General features: G+C 36.8%; 1 pseudogene; it reads right to left on the reverse strand.

Annotated features, from left to right (window-relative positions):
- Positions 1 to 509: 509 nt before the first annotated feature.
- Positions 510 to 9,488, reverse strand: LOC112849969 (vacuolar-sorting protein SNF8 pseudogene; annotated as a pseudogene).
- Between the last annotated feature and the right edge of the window lie 623 nt (positions 9,489 to 10,111).

Genomic DNA, 10,111 nt, shown 5'->3' on the forward strand with positions numbered 1-10,111 from the left:
TACTTTTAGCATCAACCATGGTAGTAATGACCCAGTGAATAATGAAAAGAAACTATACTGAAAATCAAAAGCAAAGGATAGGTTGAATTATATATATATATATATATATATATATATATATATATATATATATATGACTTTAATAGGATAAAAAAGGTTTTGTAGGAGAATGCCAGCTAGTAAAATCAGAAAGGAGAGAATCAGAAAACCACTTTACACCTTTCTCTGTAATAACTGATTTAGACAAAATCACCAACAAATACTAAAATCAGTTGGTGAAAAGTATCTGCGGGGGGGGGGGTGAGGGGACAAAATACTCAAACAGCCAAAGTGTTACCTGAATGATTACTTTTTCCTTCCCTCCCCTAGCCTCCCCTTCCCTTCCTCCTTTCCTTTCCAAGGAAGTCTCAGGTTTTAAGCTCCTCCCTCCTCTCCCTGCCTGCTGTTGCCCCCACCCCCTCCTGCACTCCCAGCCTCAGGGGAGCGTTTCTCTGGCCTCTGGCTGTTATCTAGGAGCCGAGGTCAGTGAAGAGGGCTGGCAGCCAATAGTGAGCTTCCCCGGGGCCTGCGGGTCCAGCCAGGATGTTCAGCATTGCTGTGCTTGCTCGGCTCCCATAGAAGACTGGCTTTGAGAGCGCTGACAGTCACGTGGCCATTTTTCTCTGCCAGCCGCAGCACTACAGTGTGATCCGTATTGGGCTCAGCTGGAACAGACCAAAAGAGGTAGGCGCACAGGGAGGATGCGGAAACGGGTGCCTTCAGTCTCTTGATGGCCCTGATGAGGTTTTCTTGGCTGACATCCTGTGCCTTCTTGCTCCTTCCTTTTAATACCCGGTGATGTAGTTCCTCCAGAGTCATCAGGCCTCCGTTCCGGTGCTTCAGGGCCAGGCACACTTCGATAATTTGGACACCCAGCTCATAATAGAAATCTCCCCCGCCTAGCATCTCAGACAAAATCCTTTTCCGGAGGCCAGAGGATCCACCCCAGTAGTGCACACGTGTCCTGGAACTGCGCCAGGAACTCAGGCTTCTCCAGGATCTCCTGCTTGTGTTTGCCGGCAAATTCCTCCTGGTTGGTCTTGAACAGGTCCAACTGCTTTGGCATCTGGGCCAGATGGTCCTCAGCCAAGACAGTCCTTCTTTCCTTATACTTGACCTCGGCAAGCTCCTTTTTGGCTGTAGCGCCGGCTCCCACCCAGAGGCCATGTATCCCTGCCCTGGGCCTGTAGGCCACCCTGCTGCCAGGACCCCGGGTCCCAGCATCCGAGGATCCACCGCTGGTTCTGAATGATTACTTTTTAACTATAAAGGTCGGAAGAATCTTTACACTTGAAGAGGAACATTACAAACTTGCCACAATACAGGCCCTTGAAGGAAAGAAAGAAAAACGACAGTTGCAAAAGAAAGGCCTTGAAGAAGGAGGAGGAAAGGGAATGCATGCAAATAAAGGCAGCCAGTTTACACCTTAAAGGATCAAATTTAACAACATAAAAACAGAGCCACTGATATTATGTGACTCCTGAGGTGATGCACCGAGAAGGGCACACCTAAGTGAATTTACTGACCTGCTGACCAAAAATTTTCCCCCCAAACTAGCTATGATGAAAAGATTGAGACAAATTCAAATTGAAAGAAATTCTGGAAAAACAAAGAAACACAAAACGAATCCCAAAGCAAAAACCTGGTGTGTTTGTTAAATAATATCTGTAAAAAGTGGGAGAATAAATCTTGATTAAAGAGATAAAAACAAAACAAACACACAAACAAAAACTTTGTCCCTGGGTGGCTCAGTTGGTTGAGCTTCAGACTTGATTTCAGGTCAGGTCATGATCTCACAGTTTTGAGCTGAGCCCAGCTTGGGGCTCTTCTTTGAACATGGAGCCTGCCTGAAATTCTCTCTCTCTCTCTCTCTCTCTCTCTCTCTCTCTCCCCCTCTGCCCCTGCCCTGTGCATGCTCTCTCTGTCTCTCTCTCTCTTAAAAAAAAAAAGGAGACCAAAAAAACCCCAAACCATTATCGCATTATAAATGTTCATTATACTTTGCTTGAATGGTTCATGGTTCTTGAAAAAAGACACTACAAAAACATTTTTTGGAGTAACTGAAAAATTTGAATATGGTTAATGCATTGTTTAATACATGGTTTTTACCAGTATTAAATTGTTGAGTGTGAATGAACACCAATATTAGATGCATTATAGATTTTAGATGATTTATTGCTAGGAGATAAGTTCTAAGTTTGTTGATTTAAAGTGATGATGTGTAAGTTCTGATAAATATTTGAGAATTAGCTGTAATTTCATAGAAAAAGAATGGTAAAGTAGATATAGTGAAATATTAACACCTGGTAAATCTATATCCATTATAAAAGTAAATATTCATTGCCCTGTTATTTCTAATATTCTCTGACTTCTAAATTTTTTAAAAGAAATGTTAAAATTGAAAGAAGAATTGTTAACAAAATGAAAAGCCCACAAATAACGAATATCACTATGTTGCTTATCTTTGATTAATCATCATTCATGTTACTTCTCATCTTCTTTCAGAATTTTAATGTGTAAGTCTTGGCTATGACATTAGAAAAATTGTTTTCAAGTCTCAGCTTTTTATAATTTCTGTGATTTGAGCAATTGTGTAATCTCTCTGAGTCTCATATTCCTTTTTAATAAAATGGAATAATAATAGTGCTTCTAGGTGCTTTTGAGGATTAACTGAGTTGATGTGTGTAAAATATAGTATGAGACCATTAACAACTATCAAGAACTAGAATAGAGAATGATTAGATTCTCTATATTCAGTTTTCTCCTTTCTGAGCAAAGAACTACACTACATTTCTTTGCCCCTTGTAATTGTTTAAAATTTACATTTCACAAAATAATAGAACCCAATTTGACATGTGTTGTATTTCCCCTTTTAAAAATATCAGATCTTAAAGGGATTTATGCTGGAATTTTTTGCGTGTATACATTGATTGTGGATATATTTACATCCCGAGCCAATGAAAGTAGAAATTTCAAGTATATAATTTTATCAACTAAATATAACATTCCTGAGTTGGCTTTAGAAGCAGTTACTTTTCAAATGCATTTGATTTATCTGAAAGAGCTGCAATGAGAAAGGACCACAGAATGGGGACTTAAGAGATTATTTTTTACATAGTTCTGCAGGCTAGAAATCTGGGATCGAGGAGTCATCAAGGTTGGTCTCCTATCAGGCCTCCCTTTTTGGTGTGTACATGTCCATCTTCTGATGTTCTCATATGATCCTCCCTTCTGTGAATGTCAGTATTCTAATCTCTTCCTCTTATAAGGATACCAACTAAATTGAATTAGGGACCAACCCTAAAGACCTCATGTTAGCTTAATTTTCCTTTTTAAAGACCCTATGTATAAACACAGTCACATTCTGAAGTACTAGAGGTTAGGACATCAACATATGAATTTGGAAGGGGGAACACCATTTGGCCCATAACATCCTAAATTTGTCATATCGGTCATGGAAATATACAAAGACTGTGATTTTGGAGTCAGAAAATGACAGGGGAGGTAAGAAGTTACTTCCACAGCTTTAGAAAAAGATGTTATTAGTCAACTATGTCTTTTGATACTTCTCTTCCTATTAGACAGAGTGTTAAAGTAAAGGCATAGTTGGACCCCTGACTGAATAGTTTGTGGTCTTAAATATATAAAGGCTGAAAAGTTGACCCAACTTAACTGTTTATGCCTTCAATTCAGTCAGCCCTATTCACATGTACCTGGGTGTACTTTGTTCTCATCCATCTGGTGAAGGCTTCTGCGAGGTTGAAAGTAATCTGAGCCTCTTCAGTTCTTCAATATAATAAGTAAAAATTAATAAATTCCAAACAAAATTATTCACATTTAAATGCATAACATAATTTAATCATGCAATTACAGTGGTCTTCAAATTGACTTCTATGAACTTCTGGGCATCGCTAAGACCCTTTCAGGAGATCAACAAATTAAAAAAATATTTTTTTGCAAGAACACAAAAGCATTTTTCTGGGGTGAAATCTGCACTGGTATTGCAAAAGCAATTTTCAATAAAAAGTATGGCACCTTGGCATGAATTAAAGCAGTGGCACTAAACTGCACTAGTATTCATTATATTTTTACCACCACGAATTTACAGTAAAGGAATAAAGGCTTCACTTAACAGTGCCCTTGATGAAGCAGTGCAAATTATTGATTTGATTAAATTTTGACCCTGGAGTACATGTTTTTCAGTATTCTACGTGAGGAAATGAAAATTATCCATAAAGCTCTGCTGCCTAAGTATATGAACTGTTGCTAAGGAAAACACCTGTGTGCTGGGGGAGGGGGCTATTGTGACACTTGCAAGCTAAATTAGGTTTTGTTTTATTTTGTTTTGTTTTTATGGAAACCATTACACTAGAAAGAAGTTTTAGCAGATGCACTGTAGTAATTCAGATTTGTATACTTTATAGACATTGTCTTCAAAAGTGAAGAAATGGACTTGTCTCTTCAAGAAAAACAAATGATACTATTTGCTGTGGATAATAAAATTTGATTTTAACCAAATATTAGAATTGTGAAAAATTAGGGGCGCCTGGATGGCTCAGTTGGTTAAGCGTCCAGCTTTTGATTTGGGCTCAGGCCATGACCTCACAGTGGCAAGTTGGAGCCCCACATCAGGCTGTGTGCTGACAGTGCAGAGACTGTTTGGGATCCTCTCTCTCTTCCTCTCTCTCTCTGCCCCTCCCCAACTCGTGCTAACTCTCAAAATGAATAAATAAACTTTAAAAAGGAGAATTTTCAAAAACTTAAATCTATCATTGAAAACTTCACAGCTTGCCAATAAAGTCTTTGTTAATAAATCTGGTGATAATAGTAACAAATGTATTATTTGATATTATATAAAGACATATATCAGTGTTTGGTATTTCTTCATACCTCAATGAACCAATATTTTCCTATTGTCTTTAATGTTGTAACATCACAAATGGATAGAGATGCAGTCAAAGCGGAAGACAGGTCAATGGATTATAATGTAAGAAACTACAAAAATTAATGGATATTGTTTTGGATTCCATATGCAAGTAATCTTTTTTTTTTTTTTTCAACGTTTATTTATTTTTTGGGACAGAGAGAGACAGAGCATGAACGGGGGAGGGACAGAGAGAGAGGAAGACACAGAATCGGAAACAGGCTCCAGGCTCTGAGCCATCAGCCCAGAGCCTGACGCGGGGCTCAAACTCACGGACTGCGAGATCATGACCTGGCTGAAGTCGGACGCTTAACCGACTGCGCCACCCAGGCGCCCCTCCATATGCAAGTAATCTTAAAGAAACTACCATCTGTCAAAATTTGGTGTGGTATCAAATATGTGTATTCACATATTTCTTGTGATGCTAGATTTTCTTCATTCGCTTCAGCCAAAACAACATATCACAACTGACTGAATGCAGAAATAGATATGAGAATTCATTTTCTTGTAGTAGACTAGTCTTTGAGAGGTTTGCAAAAATGTAAAACAATGGGACTCTTCTCTAATTATTTTGATTTGTGGATAATATATGATGAGTTTATTTTTATCTTGAAATTAGTTAATGAATGTCTTTAAATTCCGCATTTTAATTTCTACTTTCAAAAGCAAATAGACATAGTATACATAAAGAACAATCTCTCTGGGGATGTCAATATTTTTTAATACTAAGAAAGCTCCTAAGAATTGAAAGCTTGAGTACTCCTATCTATCAAAAGAAAATTACAGGATATACAATGATAGTATGCATGAATGTATTTGATACATTATCTATACACTATCTGTTGTAGAGTTCATTCATGGAGCGAGATTTTAATATAGTAAGATAATGATCTTTAGGTCCCATCTCTGACTGTCAGTATAATCTGATTTAGGGAAAAAATTATAAGACCTAGCTAGAAATATAACACTTGCTCTCAGAAATGTAATTACCGGTGTTTCAATGTTATAGAGATTTCCTTCCTCTCTGTTCAGGGCACCTGAATCACTGCCTACATTTCTCAAGCCCAAGTGTCACCATCTTCAAAAGACAGCATGGTTTCACCCTGGACTTTTACAATAGCTTTGTGATTATCAATCTGCTCTCACTTTCACCTCTCCCGGTCTGCAGTAGCCATAGCCAACTTTGGTAGGACAATTTCTTTTTTTTTTTTTTTTTAATTTTTTTTTTTAACATTTATTTATTTTTGAGACAGAGAGAGACAGAGCATGAACGGGGGAGGGGCAGAGAGAGAGGGAGACACAGAATCGGAAGCAGGCTCCAGGCTCTGAGCCATCAGCCCAGAGCCTGACACGGAACTCGAACTCACGGACCGCGAGATCGTGACCTGAGCCGAAGTCGGACGCTTAACCGACTGAGCCACCCAGGCGCCCCTGGTAGGACAATTTCTATTTCACTACTTCTCTTCTTAAAGTTTTCCAAAAAAGGTATTTTTGTTTTTGTTTTTTATATGTTTGCTAGTCTCAGTGTGTGCAAACTGATCTCCCTTACAACATGGTTTACTTATTCCCATCTCATCCAGCCCTTCTGAACCTCTCTGCCCTCACCTCCCTGGTCCAAACATGCTCACTCTCTACCAGCTACTCTGACTTCCTTTTGTTTCATATAAAAGCCAAGCTAATTCCTTGCTCGGATGCTTGTCCTGAAACTACAGTCTCCCAAATATTCACATGGCTAAATTTATTTTGTTTTAGCATATGTGAACCACTGTAATGGGGCTCATATATCAGTACCCATTACCATGTATGTACTGTATGTTGTGTGTATAAGTTTTGTGCATGTGTGTATACCCGTATACACACACATGTGTATGCCTATACACACACACACACACACACATACACCTTCTATCCTGCATCTCTGCCACCTCAGCCTGTTACTTCTGCCTGTAGGAAAGAAGAAGAGGGAGACTGAAACCAAGACATCTCTTCTGTTCAAATTCTTGGTACCAGGCACGCAGCCTGATACTTGTTGTTTATATTAATGATTAGTCACAATGTAAAGTATCAAAAAATACTATATACCAAAATGCAAATATAAATTATTGCATGATAATAACATTTAACTCGTTTATTTTGTAAAAAAAAAAAAACAAAACAAAAAAACCCCAGAAAATCAATGTTACAATTGAAGTCATATAGTTAAAGAAAACTGAACTGAACTAACACCATTTCAATGAACTATAGGATATTAAATATGAAAGAATATTATTATTGTCCATAAATTGCCATTTTCTTTAACATTTCAATATTTTCTATTCAAATATTTTGAATAGAAAAGTGAAACCAAAGGAATACTGTGGCCTTAAAATGAAAATGCTAATAAGAGTAATTTTAATGGTGGTTAGTTTTCTGAAATAAAGTATTCCAAACTTTTAGCCCTTCAATTGTTAAGGGGAAAATGAGGAATGATTGCAATTGCACATTTAGTTTGAATGAGAATGATAGGATTTGATGAAGCACAATATGAAACTGCTCTAATCTTCAGGAAATTTTGTCAAGCAAGCAAAACATTTATCATTTGTAAAATCCTCGATTTTTTTTTAAATCAAGCTCTACTCTGTAGTTCAGAGAATGCCCCTAATCTGCTCTATTTTATACACACTAAGAAAGTCTTGGGTTTAGAAAGCTTGGTCCAGCAGTCTCTCCCTAATCTGTAAAGTTGCTTACACATCTACTGTTCTTCAGGTAGCTCTTAAATTTTTAGAAATCTGATTCTTCAATTTAGAAATGATAATATTGAGGAAGAAAAACTATAATGACAAACACAATGGAATCATGGTTATTGCATGGATTCAATTACATTGTTTTATAGATCCATTTACTTATTTAAAATTTGCAAGAGTCATGTCTGTACTCTTTCTGTTTATGAAAAACACATAAAATTACAAGTCATGATTCTATTTAAAAAGCCAACTGCCTCGTATAAATGTATTATGACCTTTTACTGGTTACTATAGGCATTATGATATTATTTTATATTTAGTTTGATAATATGGATCACATAAGGCAAAAAATGTTCTAATGTCATATGAAAACTAAAATAAAATGTCTACTGTAGTAAAAATGCCATTCCACTGACAATAAAATGGGATCCGATTTTATATTTAGAAAACAAAATGACTACCATTTTAATTAAAGACGATGAGCTGGTTATTAGTGCTGCCTAGGAAGTCTACAAATATGCTGGGGGTTATCACTGTAATAACCTTAATTATCATCTTTGGAATCTGTACAAATTATCCGTGCTTTAGCTACTCTGATGACCAAATGGAAACATTTTCATAGTGCTAAGTTGCAAATTCAGTCCAAAAAAAAAAAAAAAAAAAAAAAAAAAGCTGCAAGTCAGACATTTTAAAGCAATTTAACAAACTTCTTAAATATTTTGGGATTGCTGATCATGATCCATGTATAGTTTGAAAGTTTTATTGCAGATCTACAGTATGGACAGATACAAAGTTTGGGGCCACAGCAGCTGTTAGCCGCTGTTGATACTCCGTGCAACTTCATTAAGAGGAAAAGGATGTAGATGAATGGGCTACTCTGGTGGAGACTCTTCATGCATTGGAAGACCAGCTCTAAACTGGGGCTACATGAAGTTTTCATTGATTTAAAGTAAATGAAAATCATTTTGTGAAGGCGTAAGAGTTTTGTTGTTGTTGTTTGTCCTGGCTTGCACTTGTATCTTATTTGTTTTTTATTGAGGTATAATTGACATAAAACATTATATGAAATTTATGTGTACAACATAATAATTCAATACTTGTATATACTGTGACGTAATTACATACAATAATAATCCAGTTAACATCTGTTACCACACAAAGTCACAAATTTTTTTTCCTTGTGATGAGAGCTGTTAGGATTTACTCTCTGGCAGCTTTCAAGAATGCACCACGATATTATTGACTATGGTTACCATGCTGTACATTACATCCTCATGGCTTATTAATTTTATAATTGGAAGTTGGTATTTCTTGCCCCCTTCACCTATTTCACCCGCTCCACAACACCACTCCCTTCTAGCAACCATCTTTCTGTTCTTTGTGTCTGAGTTTTGTTTTGTTCCTTTGTGTTTTTTTTTTTTTTTTTTTTTTTTGGTTTTTCTAGATTTCACATACAAGTGAAATCATATGGTATTGTCTTTCTCTATCAGACTTATCATTTACCATAATATCCTCTAGGCCCCCGGCTGAGTGAGTCTGCATAGGAGTGTAATTTCGGTTCCCCACAGACCTTTGGGTTTCCTGGACTGTTGTTTTTCAAAACTAGGTATTTTGGAGGCTTGTTTCTTGGTTGCAGGTCCTGAGAGTTGAGGTGCCTGATGTAGAGCATGAATCCCACACTTCTCAGGGATGAGCTCCTGCTGTATGAGATCCCTGCCAATTGAGGTTTGCCATGCTGAGGGGAGGGGATTTTTGGCAAGACTGGGAAACTGCAAGACTTCATCTTTGCCTGTCCTGCCCATGTTGATGTGGCCCTTTTATCCTTTGTTATGGAGGAGAGTTTCAGCTAGTTTTTAGGTCTTTTCCTGAGGGAGTTATTCCATATGTAGCTGTATATTTGGTGTGTCTGTGGGAGGAGGTGAATTCAGGATTTTCCTACACCATCATTTTGAACCACACCACCCCAGGAAAGTTTTAATTGGGTTTTCCTTGAATAAGAAAGCTTAAAAGTCAAATTGTCAGCTGGTAACTTTTGCTAAGCCCTCTATTATGGTTCTACTTTTCTTTTTTGTAGGTTCCCTAGGATTTGTCAAGATTCTTTCCAGGTTTACTTCCAAAGTGCACATAACTTTCAAAATACATTTTAAAAATATTTTATTGTTTATTAATATTTTAAAAATATTTGTTTTTACTGACCTACATGAAAAAATACCAAATATCCCCAAATTAATTATATTAATATATTCTTAAAAGCACTTTAAGCTGGTATAAATGTCCTTTTAAAATATCTCCTATATGTATATTTATGCAACCTGAAAAATTATGTCATAATTACAAATTAACAGTAATACATTAACTGTCAGTCACAAATTGACAGTAATACATACATGGTGGGAATTTTACTGATTAGTAAGGTTTTCTCCTT

This window comes from Puma concolor, chromosome C2, assembly GCF_028749965.1.
Source record: "Puma concolor isolate L17-30 chromosome C2, mPumCon1.1.hap2, whole genome shotgun sequence".
Classification (NCBI taxonomy): domain Eukaryota; kingdom Metazoa; phylum Chordata; class Mammalia; order Carnivora; family Felidae; genus Puma; species Puma concolor.